Source organism: Harpia harpyja, chromosome 23 (genome assembly GCF_026419915.1).
Source record: "Harpia harpyja isolate bHarHar1 chromosome 23, bHarHar1 primary haplotype, whole genome shotgun sequence".
NCBI lineage: Eukaryota > Metazoa > Chordata > Aves > Accipitriformes > Accipitridae > Harpia > Harpia harpyja.
In genome coordinates this window covers 1,888,261-1,903,353 of record NC_068962.1, presented here as the reverse complement: position 1 = coordinate 1,903,353, position 15,093 = coordinate 1,888,261, and the positions used below count along the sequence as shown (strand labels likewise).

At 44.2% G+C, this 15,093-nt stretch overlaps 1 protein-coding gene and 1 long non-coding RNA gene across 9 annotated transcripts in view; one reads left to right on the top strand and one right to left on the bottom strand.

Annotated features, from left to right (window-relative positions):
- Nucleotides 1-1,559: 1,559 nt before the first annotated feature.
- Nucleotides 1,560-7,583, bottom strand: LOC128135421 (uncharacterized). Its single transcript, XR_008233078.1, has 3 exons — nucleotides 7,268-7,583; nucleotides 5,808-5,987; nucleotides 1,560-5,630 (listed from the first exon to the last, which is right to left on the bottom strand). It is a non-coding gene; the product is annotated as an uncharacterized LOC128135421 (long non-coding RNA).
- Nucleotides 7,584-8,087: 504 nt separating this feature from the next.
- Nucleotides 8,088-15,093, top strand: part of CNOT4 (CCR4-NOT transcription complex subunit 4) — an 85,423-nt gene continuing 78,417 nt past the window's right edge. For 7 of the 8 annotated variants that reach the window (XM_052774374.1, XM_052774371.1, XM_052774369.1 and 4 more), the window contains exon 1: nucleotides 8,088-8,487. The gene's annotated coding sequence lies outside the window, so the exon portion shown is untranslated. Of the gene's footprint in view, nucleotides 8,488-9,073; nucleotides 9,178-15,093 lie in introns of those variants that run through there. The other variant, XM_052774368.1, reaches the window with a different exon arrangement.

Sequence of the window (15,093 nt, the reverse complement as noted above, 5' to 3'; positions counted from 1 at the left end):
CCTGGCTGTGTCCCCTCCCAAATTCTTGTGCCCCTCCAGCCACCTTGCTGGCTGGGCATCAGAAGCCGAAAAATCCTTGACTTAGTCTAAACACTACTGAGCAACAACTGAAAACATCAGTGTGTTATCAACATTCTTCTCAGACTGAACCCAAACCACACCACGGTACCAGCTACTAGGAAGAAAATTAACTCTATCCCAGCCAAAAGCAGGACACCTTCCTTCTCCCCATGTCAATCCAACAACTGTGCAGTACATTTTAAGGCCCAGCATGCAGTGAGTTTGCATAAAACAAATCATAAGCACTTCAGGCAAGCATGACAGAATACACTATCAATGGAAGTGCTGGTGGCACATCCTTTCTGAAGCTTTCCATGCAAAAATTCATATTGGTTTCCCAGGTATGATACTGATACAAGGAGAGTAAGGAGAAGAAAATAAAATGAAAGTAAGTTAAAGTAAAAATCAGCACATGATTTACATGGTTTAGCAAAATACAGCTCCTGTTAGAGGCTGACTGGCTACAGTTTAAAATAACCTATTTAAGAGTCGGAGGCAATTTATCACTCCTTAAAAAAAGAAACAAGTGCTAGATTATTAGGAGTAAAACAAACTAGGTCTACCCAGGGCTTTAATGCTATGTCTGGCTTGTTGGCAGGAAATTCTCCTATTCGTGCAGTAATTTGCCAATGATTTTAAAATGTTGCAGGGGAAGACACAGTAAAATTTTAAAATGCCTATGAAAGAATAAAAAATATACATTAAAATAGAAAAAGATCTACCATCCTTTAAGTGTCTTGGCTAACCTACACAGCCTAGGCTCCGCTCCCCCTGGATACGATCCCTGCCCTCGGTGGCTCTCAGCCTGACCCCGTCACGCTGCAGGGCGATGGAGGGAAGATGGAGCAGAAGGGGAAGGGGAGCAGAGCAGCACAAGGCACACAGCACAACCTTCGCTCTGTCAGCACGTCAAGCCCAGGCCGTTAAGAAGAGGAAATGTTCTCTATCAGAATATAAGGGCCCAATTTCTCTGTACGACAAGCGCATCTATGTCATACAGAGTCTCAGTTACGGTGCTGCCTATATGCAAGACTGATCTTATTATTCTGGGATCTCTCATTTGTCATCATTACAGTCGGGTTCCTGCAGCTCCTTAAGGAACATACTCGTATTTCTGATTAACAAATACTTTGACTTCCCTATTTAATCTATTATTTTGCCTATCTAACCTACCTAATTTCAGGCTTGTCTCTCTATCAGCATTATTTATATAGCATAAAATTAGCTGTGGTAGCTCACATTCCTTTGGCAAAAGGCAGTAGATCTGCCTGGAAAACTGCAAGGTTGCAGCTGGAGCCTGGCTGGTGCAATACATTTACACGCATCAAAGTTCACCCCAGCCCTTTGACGCAACGTCATACTTTCTTGACAGGTGAGCTCCTGTCACACCTGGCCTATGCAGAACTGGAGCTCCAATGCCGATAAAGTCGGTGGAAATTCTTGTAGCTAACAGTTCCTGTTTACACGGCGGCCATAGAATCAATACACAGGATCAAGTATTGCGTTTTCTCAAGTCGTGTACTTTTTATTTCCTCTCAGCAAATCCCATACGGCTGAGGCGTTTTTATAAGAATGCGAGCAATTCTGAGCTCTGTGGAAAATGCTGAGTGCTGTCGGATGCAGGCAGAGAAGGGCAGAAGAGAAAAAATACATTCCTTTGAGTACAGTAATACAGAAGGCAATTAAGGAATACAACAACAATGAGCAATCATTCTCTCTCATAATGTATGTTGTGCTTTAAAGAGCAGGTGAGGACTCCCTGAAAACAATAACAAGTAACATAATGAAGTCCTGTCTACACAGGAATATTACTTCAAATATTTTAGATGAATCGGCTTGAGTGCATTCGCAAAGATTGTTTTAAAGTGGCTGGGCTTTCTTTTTGCATGAATGAAACCCAGGCTCACCAGCCCACGGCCTTCAGCTATGAGCTGCATCAAGCTCATGAGAGGATTCTGTTCATTTTGAATGATTTTCCCTCATTGTATAATGTGATAAGGTTTATCTGCTGTCTGGCCCCTGAGTGCCCTTTTCTGTTACAAGATCATCTGGATTAGGTATGTTATCACTCTCGCTGAATGCTGATGGCTTCCTTTGCAATTCCAGTGTGTGTTCCCCCTGAGATTCACACATTTTTTTAGAGCAGCACCTCTTTTCCTCTCCTGATACTGTCTCCTGGGTTTGTGTAGCATGTCCAGCCCCAACTCTATGACATTGCCTCAAATATTAGGATTTGTGAGTGTTGGCCAAACTAAATGCATTCCAGAGAAATGGACCAGTGCCGCTATAAAGCAAAATAACGCTGGGGGGTCTACAGGAGCACAAGGGATGTGAGCAGGACTTCCAGGACTTCTAACTGTTCAGAATAGGGTGAGCTGTGAAAGATTTATGCATGTATTGTAACATACCCAGGTGATTTACCACAGCTGTCAAATGATGTCACTTCAAATTGGGAGTTGTAGAGCTAATACTTTTTTCCAAACCGCTAAATTGAAATGCAAAGACTGAGGTTACAAAAATGCTGTTTGAAATCCAGATAGATGGTCAGCTTGAAAATGCTGCAGAGGGAAATACTCCTATCATGTCCTGTATTATATTGTAGCTCTGCACCTCTAAACCAGGTAGTATCTGGATGCCATCACCAGTGGTGGAAATGAGCTGTATGAACCATGAGCCTCTTTCCATCCGTTTGGCACTACCTTCCCTAGTGTGGTCATTGTGGTGCTCCACAAACAAGAACTCAATCTTCTGTCCCCACCTTGCGCTGCTTGACTACACATCTGGGCCCGCTGCTACTCTTCCTGCTACTCAAATAACGTGGCAGCACCGCATGAGTTAAAGGGAATACAGATTGCAGGGCAGGCATATTTATTGCAACAGCAGATACAGAAAAAAAGCAATAGCAAATATACTTTGGCTCACAGTTTGTTCAGCACTCTTTAGCTCCTTTCACATTTTATGAGAGGAATTACCAAAATTAAACATTTCAAAATGCTGAGATTATAAGACACTTATAATCAAATCTTTAGCAATATAAAATTCTTGGATGCAGGCCAATTTTTCTAAAGTCTGTTCCCTTCCAGTGCACATGATGCTGACCTGTGTGTGTTCTAAGAGATCTTAAGGCAAAGACTGCGCTCCATTTTACTATGCACAGAGCAAAGCAGTGCAGCCTTCTCGGTTGCTGATCTGCATGATGTCTCTCTCTCACTTCTGCAGTTGAATATATTTCAGTACCCTTCTATGGAATGCTACATATCTTTCTGATTTATCCATTGCCTTTTTCAGTAAGACTTTTTCTTGCCTCTTGGAAACACACTTCAAGGTAACATTGCTACAGAGGTGCACATAAAACTGCTAACTTGAATCCTGTTACTATTCACCTCTCATTAGCCCAGCATCTTCTTCCCTCCTTCCCATTCCAACACCACCACAGGATTTCTATGGAAAGGAGATGTAGAGTGGGAGGCATCTTATTATATTACACACTACTGGGTTCCTTGGGAACATCCATTTCCTAGGGAAGCCCAGGCTAGAAAAACAGATGGGAATGACATTCCAAAATTGAGAAAAAAAATGAAACCTATTATCATTGGTGCTGAGTTCAGTGTAGAAATGACAAATATTTGCAATTTGTCTCTGGCAGCTGAGGCACCATTATGATGAGGAACGTGAGCCTTGCAAGCTGCTTGATGCATAAAAAATGTTTCAAAAAAGAAAAAGAGGATAGGAAGGAGAAGTCCAAGGATTCTGTGAATCGATTTCAGCACAGGACCCAGAGCGCAAAAAAAGAGCTGGAAGGATGCTTGTGACAACTTGTGTTAACTTTCACACGAGTGTCTAGATTCAGAGGAGTTTGGGACAGGGAAAACAACATACAGGAAGATTTGCCGTAAATTGTGCAGAAGGAAACAGACCTCTGAAGAATATTTGGACATTATACCGCTACCTCAAGTGCACCCTGATGTTAACAAGGGTAGTGGTAGCTTCCCGGAGGTCCCCACTGCACCCTTTCCAGAAAACAGGAGTGATTTCTGCTTTCATTTGCAAAGATAGGTGCACTTAGCAGATAAGGTGCACTGTGCCAGAGTTATGCTGAGTAAGTGAAGATTATCGTGAAAAAATTGGCTGAAGCATCCCCTAATTTTCCCCTCATTTTCCCCTAATAACACAAAAACAATAACAAAGATGCATCTCCTTCATCTCTTTGGCTATAATACATTCATTTTTCACCACTGTATTCTCTCATTTAAGAAAAAGCAGGACAAGTCCCTCATCCTGTTTCCCTGAGCAGCATGGACAGACACCTCCTCCTTCCCCCACAGATTTCGAACAAGACATGGTGAACATCTGCCACTTGCAGCAAATATTGATCAGAGTGTAAGGCTCCTCCACCTGCCCTTCAATTTCCCAACAAAGCCCTTCATTGTTATTCTACAGTTACTCAGAACAGTCGTACAGTTCCTTTCTCCAACACATTTGCCCAGTAAAAGGCATCATTAGCCAGAGAAGCAGAAAGACGTCTGGATCTCCCAGAGTGACAAAAGGAATGGACAAATCATTAACATCCATTGCAATCTGGGTAGCAATTCATATTTTTGTTGCAGTAAATAAGGCTGAATTTCTAAAAAACCTGTCATCAACTATTGTATATCATTCTGCATTAATATCTGTGAACTTTCCATAGTAATCAATGAGGCTTTGCAGAAGCTTGAAAAAATATCTTTTTTTTTTTACTATTTATGAAACCTGACTTTCAGTCTGCAATATAGGCACACACGTCCAGCCACTGCTTCCAGCACAACTCAGGATCATGACCTTTCCAAATCTGGAAGTATTTTCTCAGTACCAGCACAGTGAAACACACTGTAATATGTATTTCCAGCACACTCTGGTAGACCAGCACCAATCCAGTGAGCAGCGAGCCAACTGGATTGCTGGCAAGCACCGAGGCAGTAATGGTTACACAAGTCCACATGCAGCGGTGCTGCTGTACTGGTTTTTTGTTGCCGAATATTCAGACTGCAGTCTGTACACAGATGCTTTGCAAACTTTACCATCCTGAAGACCCAGCATAATTACTCTTCATCCCAACCAGGCACGGGAATGGCTCAGTCTCCACCTCCTCCTTTTCTGCCCGTATCGGTGCACCACCATCGTGCCTCTTTCTAATCCCTTCTCAGGACACTCCACTGTCAATCTCCTCCATACAGCTTGGCAGCCATTTGAAATGGCGGTGACTTAACACCGGAGGAGTCCTGAAAATAGCTTGGTTTCACCCCAAACTGCAGAATCCCGGTAGGTTCCTGTATTTGTTCCGTAAGACAACGACCATGGAGCATTGCTCGGGAGAACACCTTCCCAGCACGCAGTATGAATGAATACACAACAGTGCGTATGCAACGAATCACGGGGAAATGGGGGCTGAACCACAATAAATAAATCATATGGATACACATTTTTACTCTAGCTAGTACACATTGGTTATATGCAAGAAAATATGTTCTGAAAGCTTTTCCTTGTAGATATGGAAACAATTTCTTAGAAACAGTCCCGCTCAGTTATCAGACCTATTCGAAACAAATGAAAAACAAACATTTCCAAAAACAAATAAGGTGTCAAAATGTGGCTATGTAAGACTAATCTAATGAAAACAATTACAATTACTTAAAAGCAAGAAAATAATTAATTTAAGGACATCTTGAGTCTTACAATAGCCACATGATGGCCTAGTGAATTATTCTTACCAGATTAAAGCAGAGGTGGAAGCAGGTCTATGGGTAGCCTTCGGTAACATCAGCCAAAGTAATCTTCAGCCATGTAGATTTTTTTTCTACGTTATTATGGATGCTGCTGAAATTTGTGTTCACACAGGCCTCAGCAAAGGGATGTGAACAGACTCTCACTAGGGGAAAGACTCCTCAATACTGGATTGAAAGAAATCACAGGATTCCCTTAATAAACAGCCTCAACTCTGACCAAGAATTGCAGTTTTTAGATATATTATTTTTAATCTTTCTTTCCGAGTCAGAGTACGTGCTTTTATTCAACGGGAAACGTTGCCAGGTATTAGGTCTGTCAACAAGTACATTACTTACATAAGTTACTTACATAATGGGTACTTCTGGAATCCTATGGTTTATATATAGGTTGGTATGAAAATGTGAAAACTATAAACTTTTTGAGAAATATATTATTTTTATCTATATATTCACCTGAATTTGATTAATATGTAGCTCTATATACGAAGTATGTGTTACAGTTGAATACATATGGAGAGAAACATGGAATTTCTCACATATATAGGTGCTTATATTCCATTGTATGTTTAGTTTTCAAAAGAGCATTGCATTTGTGTTCACATGTCAGGACTGCTACTGAAAACAGCATTTATTTTTATGCAGGCCTGGGTCTTGCCTACAGTCAGAAGCGGTAAAGTTAATTCATAGAGCTTTCCTGTCGTGGATATACGTGTATCAATATAAAATTTAATACGCCCAAAGTAATGTTAACTTGTTTTAGGAAGGAGAATAAGCTATGCCAACACAAGGCACTTTACTGTTAGTGGAACGGGCATATTTTACGAGGCTGTACTAGTACAACACTTCAACCTAAGACACAAAAGTAAAGAAGAAAAACATCATGCCACTAAAAGAAATAGTTATGCCAGTGCATTCTGTGATGAACACCTCTCTTTCCTATCAATTGCTGAAATAAGTAGAATTCTCAGATGGGTATTGTTATGGCAAAAGTAGTAACAGCTTGTGCACCGGGGGATAACTGATAATTAAACACCCAGGATGAGGCTGCCTGTTTGGACAGCTCAGGATGCCAGTGCAGGATTGCCACTGGAGAGCTATAAAGGCGGTGAGTAAAAGTGCTCTTTTTGTCTGTTAGCTGAGGTGATGAGGTCCCTCGAGTGGCACAGGGATTACAGGAAAAAGGAGGGGAGAGTTACAGGTTCAGTCATCACAGCCCCATGGCCCAGGGTGTCTGCAGTAGAAAGGGGAGACAGAACCAATGTGGTTTGTGTGCCTTTCTGACAATACAAAGACCAAAAAAAAAAAAGAGCCTTTTTGGCTGGGGAGAGATCCTCTCCTTGAGAACCTGCAGGAAGTTGCTTCTGTCAAAATTACTTACAGCCCCTATGCATAAAACCAGAATTTGCCTGGATTTTCTAAGCGAAGAGAGAAAAGCAAGAAAATACCTTTTTCTGTGCCTTTGGCTTCTGTTCCAAATGGGGGACGGACCCAGAAAATCCTAGTAGTAGTAGTAGTAATAACAAAAATCTGTTTAGCGAAGGGTCAGCATGGGTCAGCCATGCCCGGGGAACAGAGGGGTGCCGGGCAGGTGGGGGGAGGCTTCGGCCCCCCGAAGTTAGGCCTAGGGGGGTCAGCGGGACAGCGGCCCGAGAACCGGGGACGGACGGGACGTGGAAGGGGTCTCCAAATTTTGCAACTTTAGAAAGAGATGTCCTCGTCAGCGAAGCAATCCTGTCACACCAGGTCCTCGCGGTTGGCTCCTGTGAGGATGGGGGGGGGGGGGGGGGGGGGGAAGGGACAAAAGGGAAAAAGGCGGGGTGAGGGGGGAGGTGGGTCGGGGGTCCCCTCCCGCAGGAGGGGGGGGGGGTGGCCGGGGCAGAGTCCCGCTCTCCCGGCGCCCGAGGGAGATGGACGGGCTGTGAGAAACCCCGGGGCCGCGCTGGATTTAGGGGGAGCAGGTTCAATGGCCGGCAACAGGTGGCTGGAACGGCCGGCGTCTCCCCGGGGCGGTGGGCGATGGGGCGGCCCAGTCTGGGGAGAGGGGTTGGGGTCCCCGGCCTTATCCGGGCGGTGGAAGGGGACCGGCCCCCTCCCCACCGGCTCGGCACTGCCCAGCAACCTCCTCCTCCTCCCGCCCTGCCCGGGCCGCCGCCGCAGCCTACAAGTCCCGCCGTGCCCAGCGCCGTCGCGGTTGTTACCGTCGCACCCCATCCTTCCCCCCCTCCGCCTTCCCCGCCTTTGGTCCCGCCCACTGTCGGCGGCGCAAGCGCAGGGGAGGCGGCGTCCAGGGCAAGTCTCCCTAATGTAAGATGGTGGCCGGGCTGGCAGCGGAGCGCCCCGAGCTCGGAGATCGCCCGTCTCTCGCTTAAAGGTCGTCGGAGCAGCCGCCCAAGCGCCCGGCTCGGCCGCCGCCGCCGCAGGTCCCGCCTCAGGAGCGTCGCTGCGGTTTTCTGCCCTTCTCCCACCCACCACCACCGCCACCCCCCCCCCCCTCCGCCCCGCTTCTCCTCGCTTTCCTCGCCGCCTCTCTCCTTCCCTCCCCACCCTTCTCCTCCTTCTCCCCTCAGCCTCCTTCCCCGCACACCCACCCACCCGGCCGCCGCCGGGCAGCGTGAGGGAGAGCCGCGCACACGCACCGCGGGCCGGGCAGGGAGGAGGAAGGCGGGTGAGTGCGAGCTGAAGGCCGGGCCGGGGAAGGAAGGAGGGAGGGAGAGGCGAGGAGGAGGAGGAGGTGGGGGGGGGGGGAGCCGGGCCGCTCTGACTACGAGAGCGCCGAGGCTTCGCTGGGACGGCGCAGGCCTCAGCCCACCCCCCGGTGCCAGCCCCGGCGGCTGAGGGGGACGGACGGACGGACGGACGCGGTGGGCCGCTGCCGTGCGCGGAGGGCACCGGGCCGTGTGGGGAGGGAGAGGGGGCGGCTCCTCCCCGGGGGGCGCCGGGGAACGGGGGCTCCCTCCGTGCTGCTGCCCCGGGGGGGGGGGGGGGAAGGCTTTAACGATTTCCTCCGAGCCGCCCCGGAGCGGCGCGGGGGAGCCGTTGGGCCGGGCCGGGCCGTGCCGCCGGCCGGGGGGCGCGGGGAGCCGGTGCCCCCGGAGCCGCTCGTCTCTGACGGGGGAGGCCGGGCGCGGGGACCGCGGCGTGATTCACTTAGGATTTGCGTGGAAATTTCCTCTCTCCCCTTCTTCCTCCTCCCCGGAGCCAGGCTCCATTTGTTCTTGTGATCTGCACTTTTTTTTTTTTTTTTCCCCTGAGAGAGAGAGAGGCAAACAGATGGTAAATGGCAGCCTCTGATTTGGGGTGTTATTTTGGACGGTCCGTGTAACCTCCCGAGATTTGTCTGTCGGTAAAATAACTGGTACGTAACTTTCCATCTCCTACTCGCAAAATACGAGAAGCTCGTTCCATTTTGTGCGTTAGCAGAAGCGAATGACAAGGCTGCGTACGGGCTCTCATCCTACTTCCAGCGACGGTCGTACAGCTCTACCTGCCAGTCTGAAAGTCAGCTGCCGGTGCCTTCGTCTGTGCAGTGAAAGGGGAGGGAAAATACGCTAGATAATTATCTTAAAATGCTTTGTTACCGTACCTGAAAGGCTTTAATTGTCCATGGCTTATATATTTGTGTCAGTATGGTAATATCAAGTACGTAGCTCATAGGAGAAGCAGTTCTCTCTAGAGCATACGTTAATGTAAGCAAAACCCATCAGCTAGTTAAAGCTGTGGAAACTCTAGGCCTGCAGATGTTAGCTTACTCCTGCCCCAAAGTTTTAGAAGTTAATGTTGGCCAATCCCACGTTTATTGAGCCTGTACAGATTTCTAACTCGCTGTGTTTTAATTGTCTGTATTTTGTTTTAGTTTTAAAATGTCTCAACTTGAGCATCCCTGTACTTTGACTTCATATTCTTGTGAACGTGATGACTGGCAGTAACAGAAGAGAGACCCGTACTGCAAGAGGAATATGTAGGAGAATGAAATTCTTTCTAGCTCCTTTCTCTCCCCACTTTAAAAAAAAAAAAAAAAAAGAGAAAAAAAAATAAAGTACAGGCTTATGAAGAGCAGAGAATAAAATAGCTGTTTGGCTTGGGAGGGTGAATTAGTTTCAGATGGCCTACAAATACTCAAATATACTTCTAGTTTCCTAGCATCTCTCTAATAACGTAGTGAACCAACGCATGGTCTAGGATTCAGATGTGTTGTACTTCAGGCTTTTGGGATTCTGTGATAGAGTTTCTATTTCATAAACAAGACGAACACATGCAAGTGTTTAGAAATGCTTGGCAGTTGAACTTGGCTGAATTGCAAACAAAGTTCATTCTAGGAGAAAGGATTGTTTTGGAAAGGGGGAATACAATGACAAAATGATCTCTGCTTTTAACTTGCGTGTTTCTTCAGGTGTCTCTCTTTATTAGCTTTTAAAATGATGAGTCTTGGAGGATCCTAACAGCTTTCTCTTTGCAGAGACAAGGTGATGAGTGCCTGTCTGGAATAGTGCTCTGTTAATTCCTTAGTACCTTTTCTTCAGCAAGTTTAAGAACAGGTATACAGTGCCCACGAAATAAAAGGCTTGGTTTAGAGAAGCTGGTGAGAGAATATACACAAGTGTGTGGCTTCTTTAATTAAAAATATTCATTATAAACAGATACATGTTGTCCTTCCTGGCTGTTGTTCAGGAAAGGTACGATATTCTTTGCGAGTGGAATGTTTTGAAACTACGCTGACCAAGATCTTAAGTATGGGCCCTAAAGGCTTAACTCTGGCGACTATTTCTCAGAATTTTGCCTACCTCTTTGGAATAAATGAGATTGTTGCAAATAGGCAGTGTTTTGTAAGCACAGGTAACTTCTAAGTGGCTGATCACAGATTGCATCTCAGGCCTTGGAGAACAGAATTCATTGTTCTGCTAAGGTGAGGCTGATCTATAAGCCTTACCACAGATTGGAAGGAAATTACTTGCTCAGCAAGACGCTAGGATCAAGGGTTCTTTAACATGGTGAATGGTGTCTTGGGTTGTACCAACCACCTTTTTTCCCCCACTCGCGGTTGTATAGTATTGCTGAGATAACTTGAGTAAGCGCATGTGTGAAAGACTGTGTAACTACCTTGCTTTAATGTCCTGAATGTTTCAGTTCTTTAAAGATGTTGGTGCTTTCTTTGCTTTCCAGTGTGTATCTTTCTACCTGCTTTGTCTCGTTTTTATGGGATGGAAACAGCGTGAGGAGTCAGAGCTCTATGAATGAATACAGCCCCCATCTCTCTGGGCCCCCCTCTTCTGGTTCTTAGAGAGTAGTCCAGGAATTTATTCTTTTCAGGAGATTGGTTAGTATTTGTTAACATTTTAACAAATGTAAACACTTATCAGACTTAGAAAATGAAGTATGGCAGTGAATGGTTTGGCATGGCTTGAGATGCTGCTCAGACCTTCTGGTTCTTCCTGTAAGCAAATTGGGAGGGCAATATAAGTATCTAGCAGGAAATATGAATATAACCTCTGTAAGTAAAAGCATGTATGCATTTTTGCATTAAACTATTTGGATCAGTTAGGTGTGTGTTTTCATCAAACTGGGTTTTGTTAAGTCATACCAGGAGTTTCAATGATATGCTTGGTTTTGTCAGATGGCATTTTTCTTGTGTGAGCTTGAAAATGGAATCCTCATCGTTTTCTTACTTCAAAACTGTATCAGAGATTCTACTAATTTAGTGAACATTCAGAATACACATTCTTGACTTCTGGCTAGCTGTTATTAGGCTGGCTGCACCAGCTTAAAGGAAGGAATTAGTGTTCAGTGATTTCCACATAGTACTAAGATCAAGTAGGTTTTGTGGTAGGTTTTTTTTTTTTCTTTCCTTCCCTTTGGCTGTTCTGGGAACATGACAACTCCAAGGTATTTCTTGTAGGAGTCTATCATTTAAGTGGAGCTTAGACATGTTTTCTAAACACATATGTACAAAGTAATGCATTCATAAACTATCTTAAGCACATGCTTTAGCAATTTGAGGAAACCTGCATCTAAAACCATCAGGGGAGTACAGGCTGAGAGAATGACACTCCCTTCTTGTCCCTTTCTGTGTACCCTGAAAGCTAGGTACTGTGTTTTTATTCTGGAGCAGGGTATGTCAGTGTTAATTTCATAATGATTAATCAATCATTTGTGTGTGTTTATTGGGTACTTCATCTGTTGCTGGTTTTCAAACTGGGGAAAGGTGGGTTGGGGTCAGCATAGGGGGGATTTTTTATCTTTTAGTCACTGAGTTAAAAATAAAGGTGGATGTAGAGATCAAGCAAACATGCTACTGAACTTGGTGGAGAGGGAGCTTAGCTCTTGGCTGAGCCTTGTGCCCTGAGCAGTGCTGTCTGCTTTTGATTGGGTTCTGTTTTCTTGCAAGGGAAGAAGGAAAATCTCAACTGTCTGTGAGTGGCTTTCTAACGTACGGTGATCTCAGCATCAGTTTCTTCTATCTTGCTGCTGTCTCGAGAGGAGTAGATGCCTAATATGAAGTGGGTTCCAACTGACTGCAGCATCTGATATGATGTAACTGTACTTCTACATGTCTTGGTTGTGAGATGGAGGGTCCCCTGTTGTAGCGCAGATCCTTGGACCATACCCTTCTGGGCTTTTTTTTTGTTTTTTCCTACTTGTCACAGCTTAGCAGTTCTCGGTTGCTGGAAGGTAACATTGCAGTATCTTCTATTTGATTGCAAGTATTAATTATGAGCACTAGGAATTTGGGGCTGTGTTTGGTTTTGTTTTTTCTTTTTTTTTTTCCCCAAAAGAAATCAAGTGGATGGAGGAAGAAACTGTAAAAATGATAGTGCACTTCCCTTTCTTGACTTTGAACTTCTAATTAATTCTTCAAATTCTGAACAGAATCATAGGAGCTTTGTAGGAATGACCAAAAAATGTGATGGGAGTGTACTATGGTTTTCAAGTAGTGCTTCATCTCTGGTTTTACTTTGGCACATTTTTAGGCCTTGTTTGTGGTGGACTGCAACCTAATCTTATGTTTCAGACTACTGAGCTCTAATCTTTTCCTTGCTTAACAGAAGGGGCATTTACTTTTCCCGGTGTGGGTGTTCTTAAATGGTTTCTTCCACGTGAGATTTGATACAGAAAAGTACTAACTAAAAGAGTAGCAGTCTCACTCATTGTAGGACAAAATCCACTGCATAGGAAGACTTGCTACCAGTTTCCCAGCTTAATGCAGTGAAAAAGTGAGAAGCTGGACAATTTGTTTCAGGAACACTGAATACAACAGACGAGATTTATTTGGAAGCAGGCAACATGTTGTGTTTTGGTTTATAGTTTTCTGTCACCAATGTGGATTTAATGTGAAGCCTGTTTGAATGGTGTATGTTAATTTTAAGTTGCAAAATCCATGGGCTAAGATACCTAGAGTGTGAAATACTGTACTTGCAGGTGGAGTAATTTTATAACCTCTAAACCCATCTCCTATTACATGTTACAATAACTTACCATCTTAAAAAAACTTAGCAGAATTTGAGTGCAGGAATGGGAGGGAGGAAGTAATTCAATTATATGTGCTTTGGAACTGCCTACCTGAGGGACTTTAAGTGATGGAAGTTTTGATGAAGGTAGTGTCCCAGATAGGTAAGCATGTGCTGACTGTTCATAGTTTCTGTTTTGCGATACAGCTTAGAAATTTAGAAAAATGGGATGGGGAAAGGAGTCCATAGCAGTAATCACTAGATATGTGGAGAAAGTGTTCAGCTACCTTCTTTTCTTTCTTTACCTTCTCACCAAGTATAATGAATGAAGGTAGGCGTATGTATCTATAGCTGTGCCTGTCAGTTAAAGACCTAAAGCTTCTCTGTGAGCTGTAGGAGTTGCCTTGGGCTGTTGGACATTGCAAAAAAATTGAAACTGTTCCCTCTCTTTGAATACCTACTGCTTTATTACATGTGACTTCTTCCTTTTTTTATTGAATGAAATCTAGAATTAGTCTTCGGTTTGTCATTCATGAAAAGTGTCCTCTAAGAACTCCTAAACTAGCATAAAATGAAAGGCCAAAACTTGCTAGGTCAAAATTAGTGTTTATAGGTCAACTTGACTGATAATTAATTTGAATGCATGTCCCCCAATCAGTGTGAACTGTAGGGGCCCCTAAACTGTTGGAGTTATGTTAAAAGCACTGGTTGGAATGAGAGAGGCCCAGTAGCATTAAGCCAATTTGTCTAGTGACTTAATCTTACTGCCATTTATCATACAACTGCTGCACCTCTGAAGGAGCCTGCTTGCATGTGCCTCTGTTGGCTGTTTAGCAAGTTGAATCCCTTTTCTTAGAGAAGGTAAGGCTTCCTTTTTATGAAACTTCATCCTAGGTTAAGGGTCAAGGAAGTTATAACTGAGGAACCACATTTGAGAAGTTATAGCTTCTTTCCATCTTTGAAAGCTTCTTTGCTAATCCTTTCATTTAGTAAAGCATATATTTAACATAATGTTGTGGTTTCACAGTTAGTGGCAAACTGGTTCTAGAACATCAGGTGGTAAGTCTGAAACTAGAGGATGATCACTGGTTTTCTTTTACATAACTGTTAGTGTATGTTGAAAATATGGAAGAACAGCTGGGGAGTTGAAGGAAATATCAGCTCTTACACTCATCAAGCTGTCTTCTGCACATGGGTAGTGTCATCTTCTGGCGGGATTACAGTTTCATTTTTGTCTTGAACAGTAGTTGTAATTGTAAGCATGCTTCAAGGTAGGTCCATTCTCATGTTTTCACCAGTGTAGTGGCTTCCTGCTGTAATTGAGCCCTTTTAGAGCCATTAATGTCTTAATTCTTTTGCTCATGGTCTCATTCTGATTTAACCTTGAGGCTTGTGATTCCCTGGGGGTGGGGCAGCGTCATACCTTGTATGAGAACTATTGCTCTGGTTACTACTATATAAATACATAGCACAGTGAAACTTGGTAAGAACCAGCTGTGTTGTGTGACCATATGACTCTGACGGTGTTAAGAAAACACCATCCCTCAGGCAGAATCTGCTTGGAATTGGTTCTGTAGACAACCGTATCTTTTTCTGGGAAGCCAGCTAACTGCTTTCAAGTTCGGTGACCAAAAAGAGAAGACCAATACAGCCATCTTTATAAGAAAGCCTGCAGTGGCATCACTTTTATTTTTTTGAGCTTAGTTATACAGAGTATAATTAAAGTGAAGAATCAGCAAACAGGCACTTAGAAGTAAAATGCATATTCTGTCTCTGCTAATAATTAATACCGGTTACCATAAGTCTTTTTAAATTCTTTGCACATATAT